Source organism: Marmota monax, unplaced genomic scaffold (assembly GCF_021218885.2).
Source record: "Marmota monax isolate L192 unplaced genomic scaffold, Marmota_monax_Labrador192_F-V1.1 WCK01_AAM20220418_F8-fsc00041, whole genome shotgun sequence".
Lineage (NCBI taxonomy): Eukaryota > Metazoa > Chordata > Mammalia > Rodentia > Sciuridae > Marmota > Marmota monax.
The window spans coordinates 17,214,623-17,232,649 of record NW_026695238.1 but is presented as its reverse complement, the minus strand read 5'-3'; the positions used below and the strand labels follow the sequence as shown (position 1 = coordinate 17,232,649).

Sequence of the window (18,027 nt, the reverse complement as noted above, 5' to 3'; positions counted from 1 at the left end):
TGAGCTTTCTGGCTCCTGCTACCCCTGGGTTGCCTCTGTTCCCCCCTCTCTCTCCTCTCTCTCCCTGCCACAAGATTTTAGCACCAGGGATGATGGTAGCTTCATTGGCTGCAGGACGCCTCTCTGTGGGCCCATGGCAGGTACAAGAGCCCCGTGCCCCACTGCCCACCTCTCCCCCCCGCCTGGACCAACCCACGGCCCAGAACCACAAACACCCGCTGTGCACTCACCATGGTAAAGGAGGCTCGCTGGAGCCGACTGCCTGCCGAGGAGGCACCCCAGGCCAGCCGCAGAGCGCAGAGCGAGCCAGCTGGAGGGGTCAGGGCCCCTCATGTGACCGCAAGTGTTCTGAAAACATGCTAGCGGTCGGTTCTCAGACCGCGCAGTGGCCATGGACTGGCAGAGAGGGATCCTGCAAACCAGATGAAAACCTGCTGCTTCTTTCTTTAGGCAATGACCCCTGACCGGAGCCGCCCGCGGGCATCACAGACACACACACACACACACACACGCACACGCAGCAACCACTTATCGATCCCCGTGGGAAAGGCAGGCTGAGTGGGCTCCGTTCAGAGTCAGAAGCTAAAGTGTCAACTAAGCCATGGGGCAGGTTTCCCTATCTGCATGAAGTAGACTTCTGCTTGGGAGACGTGGCCTCTGTCCCAACACACTTTCATTTGTTTTTCACTTTTTTTTTTCCTGTACTGGGAATGGAAACCAGGGGCATTTTACCACTGAGCGACATCCCTGGGCCTTTTTATTCTATTCTTCTTATTTGAGACACAGTCTGACTAACTTGGCTGGGCTGGCCTAGAACTTGGGATCCTCCTGCCTCAGCCTCCCGAGCTGCAGGATCACAGGTGCGCGCCCCACGCCAGGCCCCCAGCACACCCTTCTCACCTGTCCTCGGCGTCAGTTCCCCTCTTTCATTTCTGGCAGCTGCGCTGCCTGACCCTTTGGTGCTGCTGCTCACGTTCAGCACTCCATCTCTCCAAGCCACACTCTTCTCCTGGGAGGTTTCAGCGCCTGCTCTTCCTCCTGCCTGGCCCACCTGCTTGGCTCATCCACCTCTGCTGAAAGGGGAGGCCGTCCCCTGGACCCGCAGTGCCCAGCAGAGCCACCGTAAGCCACACCTGATACCGTGTGGCCATCCCGGGACACTCTGCAGTGTGGGTCACACACGGGATCCCGAAGGCTTAGCAGGGGAAGAGGTGACTCACGCTGAGATGACTGGACAACGGGTGTCCTGGTCACGTAAACACCTCACTAAACTTAATTTCGCTTGTTTCTTTTTACTTCTTCTAAGGTGATGCCCAAACACTGGAACTTCCAACACGGTCCACATGCTTCTCCCTGCAGGCCAGGCCACACTGCCCGGTGGAGTGGCCATCAGGTCTAGGTGAGCAGGTCCCTCGCAGTGGGGACCCGCCCTGTAACCTGGCAAGTAGCAAACACTCCAAGGGTGAATGAGTAACTGACTGATCTCAGCCGTGACCACACACTAAGGTTAAATTGCAGGGAGAGGTGACGAGGCCAGTGGTCAGTCTGTGCTGTCTGGGGGCCCAGATCCATCCTGGCCCCTCACACGGCCCTGCACCACACGGACTGCGGTCTGCCAACTGGGCGCACAGAGACCTCGCCAAGAGCCTTAATGCACACACGTAGTGCCCCGCCTTCCCTGCCCAGGATCCAGAGGCCGCGCACACAGGTGGACCAAGGCACCCGGAATGTGGCCTCTGCAGGGGCTGGAGAGACCAGAGAGGGAAGAGGGCGTTGTCCTGGTTAAAAGAGAAGAAAGGTCTGTGCAGACCAGCTGCCAGGCGTGGACCCAGACGGGCCAGGACGGCTGAAGGTGCCACAAGCGCCTCCCACTTCCCCGTCCCCGAGGGCAGTCGGCTCTGGTGGCACTGAGCCTCAGAAGCCTCTCAGCACAGCCCTCAGGCAGCCCCTGCTAAAGGCTACCCCTGGCCTGAGAATGCTCAGCCCTGGCCTCCAGAAACGTCCACGTGCTGCCGTGACGAGGAGCACGAGGCTTTCCACCACGTGAGGATCACGCTGGTCCCCGCTGGGGCCACCTCACCTTCATTCCTAGGAAATCCGAAAACCACCAAGGACCGGGCAGAAAGGAAGAGAAAACCCATGAACCTGAGCCAGGCTGTGCTCCCGGCGCGGGCACCCGGGCTGTCCCTGAGCACCCAGGACAGCAGCCCGACACTCTGCCCACCCCTTTCCCTGACACAGGCACCTGCTAGGTGCCCAGCTGTCAGGTGGGCAGGGCCAGAGAAGGAGCTCCCTGCAGGCTCCCGGGTTCCAGGACAGCGGTTCCAGGACAGCCTGGCGGCTCCTCCAGGGTGCGCTTCCTCCCAGATGGTGCTTTACCAGCAACAGCTGAAATGCCCGGAGCAGATCCTGCCGACTCCATGCCTTCCTCCTTATTTCCACAGGAGGAAATTCCAGGTTACCGGGACCTGATCAGGTAGAAGTAAGCACCCTGGGAGCACTCCCCACAGTCGAGGGCGCCCAGTCCCCCAGCTGCCCACCAAGGACATGGGTGGGTCTTCCAGAGACGTGTGGCCCACCTGAGTGTCGGCCTGCTGGGAAGGAGGGAGAGGGAAGAGAGCCATCAGCATGCCTCCTGCAGGCCACAGGCAGAGATGACAGTCTGCCTGTGCTTGGGGTCCGCCAATACCCCCACAAAAGCCGTCTAGTCTGACCCAGAGACTGACAGAAACAGAGCGCTACCACCATCAACAGCACAAAATGCACTTCCTAACCAGACGTCACCTTCCACGCGCTGTGACACCTTGAGTTCACAAATCCCACAAACACCGTGGCAAAGTCACACATTTGGCCCTGGACCCCATATGGGGACTGTGCTTGCAGGTCCTCAAGGAAGACGTGGGGGCCTTTAACAAACCCTCTGATTCATCACATTTACAAAACCACTTGGACGGCCCCTCTGAAGAAGCTGACTGCTAATCAGGACAATTTCATGATGAAACACTGCAAATATTGTGTCAGCAAGTTAAAAATGGCCTTGTTGTTTCAGCGTACAATCACTTAGTATATGCTCTATATAAAGTATTGCATTTCACGCCCCATTTGCCCTGACATATTAGTGGGTTCAGCCATCGAGTAACTATCGTCTCCCTGCCTAGATCGGGTTCTGCGAGGGGGTGGCAGGGGCTCGTGGTGAGGGAGGTCCCCTTGCTGCACACAGTAGGGAGGTGACTGCTATGCTCTATGTGGGCCTGTCAACAATTCTAGACAACCACACGTCGACGCTGCAGCCAACAGTGCAGTCTGAGCGAATGCCGTTTTCCACGACACCAACCGGCCAGCGCCTGGTGTGTGCTTCATCTGACTCACTGAAGATGACGGAGGGACGTGACAGCAGTCTTTCTGAGATTATCTGACTGATTGCACTTCAGTATTAAAACATCAGAAATGTTTCTTAGAAAAAAAGAATATATTACCGTAAGACCTTTACAGCGTGTGCATGTGTGTGTACGCGCGCGTACACACACACACACACACACACACACACACTGTATGATATTTAAGTAGAAACTGTTTGGGACTCTCAGACACCTGTTGTATTAAATACTTCCCAAATTGAGAATAAGACAGGAAAGAGTCCATTTCACTTGCTGTATTTTCTTTTAACACTGTCATTGACACTATCACTAATAAAATCCTTCTCTGTGAAGGTTTGGAGAAAAAGAGGTGAAGCAGAAACCTGTGTAATGAGAAAAAGTAACTCCCACATACTGAGTCCATAAACAATTGCCTTCAGACAAAACAGAGAAAGGAGCTTACAATTCATGGGTCCAAGTCATTTGGGACAGCTAGAGGCAACAGAGGGACACTCAGAACCAGTCCAGGGCTCACAACTGGATTTCCCTTTTTTCCTTGACTGCCAGGATGCTCAGATATTAAATTTCAGAGTGCACGTTTCCTGTGTTTTGGTATAATACCCTTTCCTTCATTACTTGACACTTAAGCTTTTTGTCGTTTTAATGGGTATTGGGCTTCTTTCAGATGCAGGCTGGAAGGAGACGAAGGCTTGGTCCCCCAACTTGTCATCACTGAGGACCTCAGCGCTCATGAGAGCCGGGTCTGGGTGGGAGGACAGGCCAGGGCTAAGGGCTCCGGGACTGGTGGACGGTGCTGCCACAGGCCGGAGCTGAGCCAGTGGCTGCCTGTCGCTGCCCCCAGAGGCGACCCTGGGGCCGAGTGCTCCTTTTGAATCCTCGGGGTGCTGTGGAGGGCGGGCAGCAGCTCCGCACACAATAGTTCAGAACTTATTCACCAAAGCTGGTTTTCTTTCTTTCTTTTTTCCTTCAAAGGTTGAAATTTGTTCTACAGATAAAAGTGATGCCTTTGGGAAAATCACTCTCAGGCCTTCCTGACAAACGAAGTCTCTCTGAGCCTCAAGTGACTATTGTGTCAGGGACAGTCAGCCCTGGGAACAACAGGGATGGGAAGCAGAACTTTTAAAGAAAGTGATGGGGAAAAATAAGAAACCGGAAGGCCCGACGCCAATTAGCTGTCCCTCTCTGAAAGCTGCAGACCCAAAATAGTACACAGTTTTGGGAGATGATGAGCGCTGGCTCTGAGAGGACGGAGCACGGAGAGAAGTCTGCAGATTTTAGGGCGAGGGCCCCAGCGGGGCCCGTCAGCCACCCCCCCCCAGCGCGGACCTCTGGCCCTAGCAAATAATTCCTGCCGTTTCACTTCTTTTAAAACTCCTTATGGGTGGAGAGGGAGTTAATAAAAGAAACAATATGTATTTAAAAAAAAGAAAAAGCAAGGTGCCCAGAGTACGGCTAATGGAATTTGATGCTGGCTTTAATTTTAATGAAGAAAGTTGCCAGTAGCAACGAAACTGTCAGCCGCCGCCGAGCGCCATTAATAAAGATCGAGACAACATTAGTGCCCGGCACCCGCACAAAAGGTTCCCCTCGCTTCATGCTGTGCTAAATTGGCTGCCCAATTTTTCTTAAGTGTCCGTTCTATTTAGAAGACAATTTATTAATTTTTGCCATTCATTGTCAGTTGACAGGCCATCATTTTGTGGCCCGAATTTTAGATGAAAACTAATTGAAAAGACTGGCAGTATTTATGAGGGGTATTATTTGTCAATTACAGCGACAAATACTCCTTGCTACCACCAACTCTGATGCTCCTGTTCTCTGGGTGTGAGCACTGTTGCTGCTGGCATTAAAATATGAGGGGTCTCTCCCTGCTCATCAGCTCATCAATTTCATCGGCTCGGAGGGAAACCACCTTTCATGTTGCGGGGACCCTCCATGGCAGATGGATCCGTTGTAACTTACGACAAAGAGGAAGCAGGCAGGGCGCAGTGATTACAGACCACTGTGGGCACCAAATACAACTCATGGGAAACCAATTCTTAGTCCTTTTTATTATTATTATTATTATTATCCCTGCACAAGAGTCATCTTAATTACTTAAAAGATCCTCATTGAAAGGTTTGTAGTTTAAAATACTCCCCCACCCTTTAACTACTGTATTAAACAAATTCCAGGAGGGATGGGTAGGCATGTGTGCATTCTGCACATCAACTTACTAGACTGAAAGCTCTGAAACGACAGACCTTATCTTTAATAAGGAAACATGCTTTTAATCAGTGAAAAAGCCCTTCAGAACTCTGTAACTACAAAGTTTGATATATTCCTCTAAAAATTTTGTGGTCATATTCTATATTATTTTCACATTTTTAACTAATGCTACCAAAACCCTGATAAAACACATCTTAGCACTGAACAGCAATTTGCTTATCAACTAAAGAAAAATTTAATGAATTACAATTTTATATGCCCAACTTAACTTCCCTCTCTGCAGTAATGCTGAGGGTGGAATTTGTTCAAGATGGCTACAGCCTGGATTATGTTCAATCTGAATTGATACAAAGTAAAAGGTCATAGCTATTAAGATACACATTTTCTCCAAGGAGCAATATGAAATTAAATGCGGCGTGGTCTTGGGGTCTGGTGAACTCTCCAGTCCACAATGAAGAGGTGCCAGGATTGCCCGGACTAGTGCTGAGGGTCGCTGTTGGTGCCCGACAGCCAGACAACCTGGCGAAATCCAGGGCTCTGAGCAAAAGAGCTCTTTCAGTGGACTCTGGGTTCTTCCTGTGCTTTTAACCAGAAGCTTTCCCGGACACCTGGTGACCACAGTGCTCCAGAGTATGTAGAAGATGTGTGTCTACGAGCTGCTTCCTGTCTTCTCTCATCACTACTTGACCTTGAATTTGCCACTACCCAGAAGCAGCTTGGCCAGCCCAGGAGGCGGCTGCTGAGTCCCCTCCGCAGGTGTGTGACGTGCAGGCAGCCCTGCTTCTGTGCACGTAGATTTCTCCAGCTCCTGTTTTTGGTAGCTGTAGATGGACGGCATGCCTTTATTCTGTTTGTTTATAGGTGGTGCTACGGATCGCACCCAGAGCCTCACACATGCCAGGCAAGCGCTCTCCACTGCGCTACTGCCCCAGCCCCACTCTGAAAGTTAACAGAAGCGGCTGGGCAGTATGCCCCCAGGATGCATGAGCCGTGAGCAGCCTGAGCATCAGGGACAGCAAAAGCGAGGGACCTGCGTGAGTCTCCGTGGTGGCTGCAAGGGCATGCTCAGGACATGCCACTTCTGAGAGGCCACTGTGCTCATGAGCTGCACCAGGACCTGGTGTCTGCCCTGGAACATGTGGCCCCCGGAACGTGTGATGGCCACATCTGTGTCTTGTCCTACAGCAGCGCTCCTCAGGCCCTGTCCTCAGTGCCTGGAGAGGACCACACCACAGGGCCCCGGTGTGTCCTGACACCCCATGTCTCGGTGCCGGCACAGGAGCCCACGCTGCAGGAGGCCTGAGGGCTTAGCACCAGGAAGGCAGCCTGTCTGAAGGTGGAAATGTAATGGAGGCTCCGGGTGGGGCACCTCCTGCGCGTTTCCTGTGCATGTCCTGTGCACGGCTGTGGGTCTCTGACTGTGTGGGATGCTGCTGGCCCTTTTCATCCAGCCTGTGATCTCTGGGTGGCCTGGGCCAAGGGACCCATTGCATCTCCAGTCCTAGGGGCAGGACAATGACTGGGCAGGCAGGTGGGCCATGGGGGTCTGCTCACAGCAAGTGGGGAGCACTCCCAGGGCTTTGGTCTGAGCCTTCTGTGGGCTTATAGGTGGAGAGGATGCCAACTTCAGATTCTCAAGTTTAAGCACATGGACTATGAGAGTGTGCAAGGCTTGACAGTGGCCCCTGCCCAAGCAGGGCAGAGAAGCAAGAGATGCCTCCTAATGCTGCAGAGCACGGGATACATGCAGGGCAATGCACGTTTCTTGCAGGCAAAACCTGCAAATATTTCTGGGAGAACCACTGGGTATCAGAACAACCCAAGGGGAAAAGGTTCAGCCTCACTGATGCTAAACTCAGAGGAAAACTTGAGAATATTCTTGGTTCTTCTGGGCAGCTTCTAGCTAGGGACCTCAAAGGTAGATAAGCTATTTCCTGAAGATCGGGGATGACTCCTCCCCACCCGGGTCCCATATCACCTATTTACCAACACTGCTCCAATTCAAACAAGGATCCTCCACTTTGAAAGAAGGGAGGATCCTCTGGACCCCGTCTTTGTGGCATTGCGGGGGGAAGAGGAGGAGACATGGGCGGGTGAGCATCGGCAACACAGGACCCAGACTCTCAGGGAAAGGAGTCTAATGGACTCACACCCTAGATTCAACCAGGAACGACCCTGTGTTTACCTAATGTATCTTTTATGACTCTGAAAATATACCCAAAGTAAAATATTTCTAAAATTAGGTTTGAAAATGATAAATCCCTAACCAAATTAGTAACCATGTCTAAAATATTTGAGTGATGACATTAAATGTGGTATAACAAAGAAAACTTAAAATTTTAGTCAATGTGTGAATTTCAAATAAATCTAATAAATAAATCTGATTTTGAAACGCCTGTTCCAGGACTGACTTCCCGAGGAACAGATGTAGACGTTTCCAGGTAAGACTTCTGCTACAGAACACGGGGACCCTGCTTCAGCTCACTGAGGGCCAGCCAGTGACACAGGGTCAGCAATGGCAAGTTTCCACAGAGCTAGACAAAACTGGTTTGTGGAAAGTCACGTATGAATCCTATCTTTTCTCCTTTAAGCTCCATTTTCTTCTCCTTCACTAATTTAGGGTCCTTTAGTCCTTCCTGAGTTAAACCGGTTGAAGTGAGGTCTCAGAAGTGACGAGTACAGACAGTGGACCCAGGGCAGGCGGGTCCCAAACCTCCGGCTCCGACATTCAGTCAGTGCTGACCAGGGTCCAGGGCCACGGCACTGGCGGCCGGCTGAACTTCTGAGGATACTTCATAGAGTGGTGGCTCCAAAACTGAGGATGCATAAAGGGCTGCAGCTCAGGGTCCTCCCCACTAACTCTGATACGAGAAGGGAGGGCCAGGGGAGCAGCCCTTGTGAGATCCTACTGGAGACCCTCTGTTCCAAGGACTCTGCAGGAAAGTCAACCGCAGCACAACCATGAAGCAGGTAAAGCTCAGAGAGGGTAAGAAACTTCCCCAAGTTCACAGGGAGTCAGCTGAGCGCTGGCAAGACCAGGGCCCAGGCTGCCCGGAGGCAGAGCCCCTCGTGTCCTCTCAGTGTGTCTTTAACCTTGGCCCTGTCTAAAGTGGCTGGGGCAGAGTGGCCCCTCCTGGGGGCTACCACAGAGCTGAGGCTGGAAAAAGGAGTCCGTCAGCCCGGCCTCCAGGAAGGAGGGCCAAGGGGCCAGCTGGGAAGTGACCTGCAGGGTGCCCCAGGTGACAGCTCTTGCGTTTTCAAGGAGGGCAGGCCAGGACCTGTGGTCAGGGATGGACCCAGCACAGGTTTCAGTCAGAAGCAGGGGTGGAGCACGGTCTCTCTGCTCAATGTTTCCTGTGACCTTGAACAGAGCCTTGGCCTAAATTCTCTTAGCTGTGACAGGAGCTGGCAAGGCCGGTCACTGGTTTTTAGACTGGGTTTGCGGTAGGTGACCCCAGGAACCCTGGAAGACAGGGAAGGCTAGGTGGGAGGAGCACAGCCTCGCTCCAGCCACGGGTTCCAGAGGAAGCCTGGCTCCTCTGGGAGCCCTCACATTGGGGTCTCCTTTACACACAGAGAGGCCTGGACATATTCCCCGTTATTTGCTTCATTAAGAACCTGGAGTCATTAGGGGTGGCTCGGTTACGGCTTCCAGGATTCGGAGACTGGAAGTGGAAGGAGAGAGCCTGCATTTCCAGGGTCTCTGCTAGTGACGGTACTTCCCAGATTAATTCCAAGCAGAGCCCATGCTGACTTCTGGCCCAGTCCAAACCAACAGCTGTCCTTTCCACTGTCACCACACACCAGGCTGTTGGTTTCTCTTCCCACTCCCTGAACAAATGAAGGAGTTTGTTCTGTAAATTTCAGCACTTGTAAACGCACTCATCATACTTTACTCCCTAAATGAAGCTGAATAAGATATTCGTCAGATTAAATTTTCATTACCACTCAAAACCATTATTGGGTCATACTGCCTGGTAAAACACCAGCTTCCGAGTCCCTGGTTAGTTACCAGAGGATCTCAGATGAGTGGTACCTGGTGTCACTAACAAAGAATAAGTTGCTTATGCTATTTAAAACCCACGGCACCTGCAGCAGGTGGGAGGAGTGACTGACAGTTCTGTTTCCCTAGCCCCGCATGGAGGGACTGACCAGCACCCGCCTGGGCTCACTAGGAAGAAACGAGTCACGTGGAAGTTGATACTCTAAACACAGGTCATTCTAACATGGCTTCATGAGCACCGTGGGCCATAGGGCCACAGTCTCTTCACCTGACCTGCCCACTGAAGGCTTCAAGCTTGGAGGGCTGTCTCCCTCCTTCCATCTGCAGAATCCAGAGGAGACAGAGCCTCTGATAATTTTGATTTTTTTTTTTTTTGTGGTGCTGGGGATTGAACCCAGAGCCTTGTGCATGTGAGGCAAGCGCTCTACCAGCTGAGCTACATCCCAGCCCCCAGATAATTTTGATTTTAATGCCTCACTTCTTACCACTGCTTGGTCCCCAACCATGCAGAACCCCAATAAATGGGATAAAAAAAACCCAAACCACAAGGGTCCTCCTGCGGGAACGGCTGTGAGCTCCCACCGACTCCTCCCTTTGTCGGGTGGACTGCCCACTAGAGAAATTAAAGGGCCTTTTGTAAGTTGCCCAACTTTCTGGAGCAGCTCATTTCTGGGGGCTCCTTCCTTTAACCTCTTTGTTGGAGGGTGTCAAAGGTCCATCAGAGATGTGCTCAAGTCAGGTCGAGCAGCGCTATCACAGCCGATCTGCGGTCCCCTCTCTGTTAAGCCCCTGGGCTAATTCATCATGGCCGGACAGCTGGGCTGATTGTGGCCTCCCAGCACAAAGCCAGCTCCGCTGACCACCCCTCGGCCGGCCAGGGGGAGGGCTGGCGGCACAGGCTCCGGAGGCCGAGATAAGTGCTGGCTGTCAGCACAAGGACAAAGAAGGGCAGGCCCTGGGGAGAGAGAGGAGATAAAAAAAAAAAAATCCTCCACAACTGCTTTATCTGATGAGGGTTATGGCTAATTAATTATAAACTCAATTACCTAACCCTTACTTCAGCAGTCTCTATTCATTAAGAGATAAAACTTGACTGACGGCGAACTTTCTCTGGCACACATACACACGCCACATGCTGGCTCCGATTCATGATCAGCAGCAGCACCCTAGATCCTAAAAACACCTCGCGCACCCTCACCTGCCAGGTGCCTGTCAGAGCAGGCCTGTTTTGGGGCTCCCCTCCCCGTGGAGCCCCCTCCACTGCACACCGGGAGGCCTGGCTCCCATGCTGGGCCCCGGCACTAAAAGCCAGGCAGACACAGACAATAGACATTATGCAGGCGCGCGCCCTTCAAGCCAGTCTCTGCGCATCTTAAGTGAATCTTTTAATGTGGGTGCTAAAACAGGGCGCTGGGCGGCAGGGTGCTTCCCCCCTTCCCGGCAGGAGAGGGAGGAATCCAGCACTGGACATAGATTATTTTTAAATACAAATTCCCCTCCCCTAGATGCTGGTGGGGCCTGACCTCCCCCTCGGCTGCCAGCACCTGGTTCCAGAGGCGGCGGCGGCACAGGCCCGTCTCATCAATAGGCTCTATTCAGCGGCGGCTGTTAATCTCTCTCACCCTCTCTCCGCTTTGCCCACTTTAATGTATTTTCATGTCTATAAGTTCTTTTAATAAGCTGGGAGGGTCTGGGAGAGAAACACTTCAGGTTTCCTCAGTGCTCGTCGCCAAAATCACCTCTGGCGCACTGCAGACGCGATGCACTGGCGGTGCCTCCAGCACTCGGGCCTGCTTCTCTCCTAGCAGGAGCCCACCCGGGCCCCCAGATTTAATGGCAGTGCAGTGGTTTTTATGGCGAGCACTCAGGAGAAGCCTCCCTAGCCCCGTCTTTCTGTCCACAGGCTCCTTGCCCCTGTGTTTCCTGGCGATCTCCTGGCCTTGTCCTCGGGGCTGTGGCAGCAGGGTGACATCCTGGGTTCAGGGCCACACATGTGGAGACCACGCACACATGTGTACGGTCTCATCCACCCTGGCTCTGGCTGCAGATGCTCCAACATGGGGAGACCGAGCGACGAAAGTGGCAAGGTAACTGCATGAGAGCATATGATGCACCGTCCCTTAAAAGCATCCCTGAGGCCCGGTGGCCCTGTCCTGACCCGGCCCTGCACAGGCTGTGCTGGGGAGGGAAAGTGGAGAGGAAGCACACGGGAGCTGGTAAAAGCTGCTCTGCCACTCCCAGGACATGGCCTTGCCCAAGTCTCCTCTCCAGGGCCTCCCAGGCCACACTGAGAGACATAGGGGAGCCACTGTGCCCACCTGGCTCAGAGGGGCAGCAGGAGCACCTGGCAGATGTTCACAGCACAGCATCAGTAATGACAGCCCAGCCACGAGCTGCCGAGGGCCACCAGCTACCAGCTCCAAGGCCTGGTGAGCCTGGCTGGTGTGCCCAGGGCTATCGTCTGGGAGGACCCCATCATACCTAAAATCCAGGTCTCCTGCTCCATCCTGGCCGGTATTTTCCCATGGGAGATGCCTGTACACACTGACCCAGCGAGCCCACCCAAGAGCCAGCTCTGCAGGTTGTGCAAGGCTGCTGGGTACAGTGGGAAGACCATCGGCCATGGCCTGGCACTGCCAACACCCTGGTCATCCCCAGTATGGCTTAGTCAGCCCCTGCCCACAGCCGGCTATGCCCACCAGTGGACTTGGACCTAGAAACCCACCAATCCCTTGGTATGGACCTGCCCAAGCAGGCGTGCGGTGGTCTTGCAACTTGCAACTTCACAGCACAATTATCTTCCTCTGACATTTAAAAGGTCTGTGGAGTCACCGCCCTATCAGAGTAGGACAGCAGGAAAATTGAGTGTGACCAGTGCATGAATATTGCTTGCAGAAGCGATTCCCAAATGTCCCTCTGTGTTTCTTTACAAGCCCTAGGCAAAAGCAGCCTCAAGTCATGCCACCGAGTTCTAATGTGGCCTCCAAACCACAGTTGCCTGGGGTGGCTTCCTGGTCATGGTGGCAGAGGCTGAAGTTACCTTGTCAGTCAGCCGATGTCCTGGGCCTGGGAAACCAGGTCACCACTGCCCTGGGCGGTGGCTACTTCAGGACACACAAGACCACTCGTTCGTAAGGCCCGAGCAGGAAGAGAGGGACCAGTCAGTAACCTGAGACTACTGACACTTCTGTCATACTTATATAAAAAGACCCATTTTCAGGCGGACAGATTTCAGGGGTCCCTCTGTCCAGGGTGAACCTGTGTTTCTTCCCTCCCGAGGCTCCCCAGGCCTGCGGCTTGTGTGCGGCCACCTGCTGGCCCGCACTGCTGCCCTCCCAACTGTGTGCTCTCCCCTGTCCACTGCAGCAGCCCAGGAGCAGAGACAGCTGGGATGAGCACTGTGCGTGAGCACTGGCTGGGACCTTCCCAGGTGGCACCAGCCCGCTCCTGTTCTCATTTCCCAGTCCCCTCCCACCACAGAGGAGGAGGCGGGGAAGGGCGGGGCTGAGGAGGAGCAGCCCAGACACAGGGCCTGCCTGACGTGAGCACGGAAGGTGAGGACAGGGCAGGGCGCTGGCCACGTCTGTCTCCTTCCCCTTCAGGGACACGAAGGGTGTAGCATGTAAAGCAGAGATTTGTCCTGGAGAAGAAGGCCAGGCCTGGTGGCTGGAGGAAGGGTCGGGTGAGGCTGAAGCGCCAAGCCCACCAGGCATCCAGCCGCAGCCAGGAAGTTCCCACAGGGTCAGCATCCCCATCCACAGGGACGGGGACGGCCACCAAGGCTGAGTTCTGAGCATCTGAGCAGAAGACCCAACTTCCACCTACCCAGGAAAGTTTCCAGGTCCACACATGGAAAACCGGAATGCAACGCAAATCTACACACACAGAGGCCACCGTCAGGGGGAAGACGTTCACTGAAAACCTCAGGTCCCCCTGCTTATGTCACCAAGATCACTCTGGTAGAGGAACCGCTTCCAAATTTGATCAAACAAGGAATACTGGAAGAGCCATTCAGAAAACGGCCAGTTCACTCCGGTCACACATGGAGTCATGGCCGGCCATCGGCCAACCGCAGGAGGATGTTTGCAACTTTTCCCAGCAAATTATATTCCAAATCCTTCACGAGGTGGACCTCGTCCTTTTCTGAGAAAACTTGATGGCGGTCTTTAGTATTCACTGGCGTAATTAGGACTGCAGTTAATTTCATTAAATTCTCTTGCTGCTAAATGAAGCAGATTATGAGACATCTTTTATTGCAAGGCGTGAAATTACAGCCTGTCAGCTGCCAATGGTGGGGTGAAACTAATGAATTACAGGGTAAATAACACCAGAATTAACCAGCCAATTTAACATAGTGCCACAGAACAAAGTCATTTTTACTGGGAGCTCTAAGGAACAACATGGCCAGGATACCTCCAGACCCACAGGTGAAGGGGAAGTCAGTCCAGGGATAAGGGTGACCCCAGTACTGAAACGCAGGGGTGGGGTGAGGAGGAGGCAGCCTCGGGTCTGGCTCCTGCCCAGTGTCCCAAAGCAGGAAGAGCCCACGTGAGGAAGGCCCCCCAAGAACTCACAGGCTGGAGAAAGCGTCAGTGGATGAGCAAGGGGAACTTCCCCCTTGCTTGCTCCTTCTGTCAAGAGGCCCCGGATCCCCTTGTCTCTGTGCTACACGTGACTCTACGTTTCCACAAACAGGTGGCCGGGCTTGGAAAAGGAGACGCACTTGGACGCAGGACCTTCCAGTGGACTGAGTGGTGGGCAGGCTTCTCAAGTCAGGATGCCCTTGTGGACAGCACGGTCGACGGATCATCAGTTTCACGTGGACTTTCTGGTCACTTCTTGCTAAATCCAGCTCCTCCACAGGGTGATGACGAGTTGCCTCTTTTTCTCAACCTCATTCTGATGTGGCGCGACCCATCCAGCAGCTCTCGGCATTAGAAAGAAGCCACCTGCCTTCCTGGCTCAGGGACCCTGTGCAGCCCAGGCCCAGGTGCTCTGCGGGGCTGGGGTGGAGTCACCGAGACCCAGCCACTCCATAAAGAGGCTGCAGAGGGCACTCAGGCCCACAGACAAGGAAGCAAGGCCAGGGGGGTGGGGTGGGGCAAGGGCCTCGTGGGGCGGCCACATGAGTTTCAGCTGCAGAGCTGGCCGCAGGATGATGGTGTGCGAAGGCCACCCAGAACCCAGGAGTGCCTGGGAGCTGGTCACTGGAGTGAGCGTGGCAGGTGCCTACAGGATGGAGTAGACGCGGTCGTATCCCAAAGGCTTTGCCTTTCCCTCCACTGCATTGATGGGGCTGCGGAAACAGGAAACGGTGATTTTGGAACGGGAAGCCCTGCTGAGGGCCACCTGGTAAGTCCACCACACGAGGCACAGGCTAGGGGTGAGGCTGCGTCAGAGGATTCTGCGGCCCTCGGGGGGGGGGGAGGAAGCAGGACGTGAGCCATTCTGAGCCGCAGCTCAGGCTGTACCTTCACACAGGACGTGATGGGTCAGGAGCGGGTGCAGAGTCGGGCCTGATGGACACGCACAGGAAGCCACACGTTTCAGGGCCTATCACTGAAAGGACGGGGGCAGGCCTGCTCGCTGCGGGAGCACCAGCGGCTGTACTACTTGAGTGATGAGTATTCAAAATATTGAAGATTTTTCTTATTTGATAAAATGACACAGATTAAATTACTATGGCTAGAACAGTTTTACGATAAACTTGATTCATTTTAACCCTGTCATATCTTTTCAAAGATGTAATTTTCTATACAAAATGAACTTGGAGCTAAATAATTTATGAAGTGGTTCACATTACTTATGGATTTAATAATAGAGTATATACACTGTGCAACAACATCATTGTCATTGTGAACCATTTTTCTTTTGGACAAAAGTGAAAGCAAGAGTCATAGGAGCGCAAAGCACGAGAGCGACGCTGTCTATTAGGGAGGCTCCTCAGGCTGCCCAGGTTGTCTTGGGGCTGCTCAAGCGGGGCCCCTCCTCCTGGCACATACCAAGTCTGCAGGTTCCCAGAAGGAAAGCATCGGCCTCAGCCAAAAGCTTGCACAGAGTTCGAACACAGCAACATGCTTATCAATTCCAAGAATAACAGGAACACTCCCGCCCCAAACTCAAGCTCCCAGAGGCCAACTCAGAGCCACCTTTAAAGACACAGTCTCAGGCCTGCGGTGGCAACTTCTTCCTGCACCGGTGGCCAGGAGAAAGGCAGGTGGGTGGCAGACAGCGGTGTTCCAGTGGGGGAGAACTGGCAAGCACACCGAGCAAGCGACACAGTCAGATGTGCCCAGGATGCCAGGACACGAGGTAGTGGGGGGAGACCCGAGGCGGGGCCAGGCATGGAGTTCTGGCTCTGTCCCAGAGGTCTCAGGAAGCCTGGGGCAGGTGTAACACCATGGCTACAGTTAACAGTGGGAGGACCACTGTGGTGGCAGGGAGGAGGAGGGCTGTGGGCCAAGGACAGGGCACCTGGTAGGAGCCCTGGTACCATACGGCGGAGAAGCGGGTACAGAAAGGAGCAGGGCCTCTGATGGGGTGCAGTGGAGCGAGGCTCAAGAGGAAAAGGAGGCAGGACATAGTGACAGGTGGGGGTGGGTGGAAAGGTGACACGGGATCAGGAATGGCTCCAGGCGCCTGACTTGGGTGAGTGGTGGATGCCACTGAGATGCAAGGATGAGCAGGTGGGGGCGTCAGGAGAGCAGGAGAGGGAGGAAGCCCAGCGCTGTCTGGCTGGGCTGGAGGTGGCCTTGGTGACCTCATGGCTGCAGACAGGGGGCCTCAGGAAGCCCAGGCAGGGACTGCCAGGTGCCTGAGCTGCCCTGTGTTCTGTCTGTTGGGGATATGGCCGGTGTGATGGCCGGGTGATAGGTCTGCAGGCACCTGCAGTCGCAGATGCTGGCGGGGTGTTTGACTCGGCTCTGGTGGCCCAGCACTGTGGTCTGAGCTGGGCTGATGTAGAAGCGGCTTGGTGACCTACAGGAGGGATCTGGGATGCCCCCTGCACTCCCCTGTCCCCGATCCGGGGGGCGGGCACCTGTGGCTCAGCAGCCCTGGTGTGCACTTCTGTTCCTGTTGGGGAGCCGGGGGTGGGGGTGGGGTGTAGTGCAGGACTCCTGCAAGGACAGCGCCTTGCTGACGGTCGCTTCATCACACACAGCTCACGGAGGCCTGCTGCTGGTGCTGCTGGTCAGGACCTGCCTTGTCCTGGCCCCAAAGAACAGTGAGCTGGACCTGCTGCTCCCGCAAGAGTCCAGCCTAGTGGTGGACATGGAAAGGGCTGTCGTCATCACCAGGTGCACAGGGCTCCGTGCAGCCTGCAGAACGCCACCCTGGGATTAAGCAGTGGGTGCTGAACAGAGGCCCTCGTGGCCCTGCAGGGGTGGGGAGGAGGCTCCTGAGCAGCAGCAGGGACACCGTGTGGGCCGAGGGGCCATGCACTGCACAAAGGCAGAGATGAGTGCACAGGTGTTCAGTGGGGTGGGCCAGAGGCTGGGCGAGGAGGTTGGCGCAGGTTACACTCAGCCTCACATGCCAGGATGAGTGCCGGACACAGAGCTGCCCTGGGGACTCTTCAGGTGCCGGACATCTTAGACTCCACTGTCAACACTCAAAGGTAATGAGCTCTCACGTGCAAATTCAGAATTCCTAACTTTTCTTAAAAACTAGGACCAGCCTGGGAGAGCATGGGGTGTGTGGAGAGGAGAGGCTGCCTCGGCAGTGGGGGCTTCCCCGCCGTCGGCTGGAACCCCCCCTCCGCCTCCTCCTCATCTAAGTCCCGGCTTGACCCCCCATGCGTCTGTGTTGCCAGCTGCTGTATTAAAATGCTACAGTAGTCCTCACTCTCTGGAACATTTGAGGGGGGCTGGGGGTGTGACGCGGGCCGAGAAGGTTCAGTGGAGGCCTCAGCACAGAGGCACAGAGTAGCTGGTCACAGGAACAACCAGCTGGCGCAGAGAGGGGTCCTGTGGGCAGCCCAAGGACTGTCACAAGCAGACATCGATGGCCACAGCAGGGTCTTCAGAAGACAGGCTACATCGCATGCAGAGGAGGGACCCCAGGGCATCAAGACGACGGCTGGGTGGCCCCCAAGGACACTGCCGGATTCCAGGCAGGGCTGCTGAAGGGCACAGTACGGAGTGACATCTTTGACCACCACAGAGCCAGCTCTGCTGGAAAGCAGGGCAGAGTCCCTCTGCCAGCCTCACACCCAGGGAGGCATCAGCTCGGGAGGAGGGCTCTGGCCAAACGAGGCACAGAGGGAGAGGAATGGCAGGGACGCTCCTTGGCTCCAGCCACAGGCAGCCCGTGTCCAGGCTGCGGGACACTGGGTCAGACAGAAAGGCCCCGTGGGGACTGTCCTTCTGTGACCAAGAAGATCCCAAGTGGCCACCGGCGAGGAAGAGGCCATGGGCATGAAAACAGAGGCCTCCGAGT

General features: G+C 54.6%; 1 protein-coding gene and 1 non-coding gene across 14 annotated transcripts in view; both read right to left on the bottom strand.

The window, feature by feature from the left end:
* Agap1 (ArfGAP with GTPase domain, ankyrin repeat and PH domain 1) overlaps positions 1 to 18,027 on the bottom strand; it is a 488,301-nt gene that overhangs the window by 201,936 nt on the left and 268,338 nt on the right. The window lies entirely within an intron of this gene.
* Positions 9,962 to 10,034, bottom strand: Trnav-cac (transfer RNA valine (anticodon CAC)). The gene has a single exon. It is a non-coding gene; the product is annotated as a tRNA-Val (tRNA).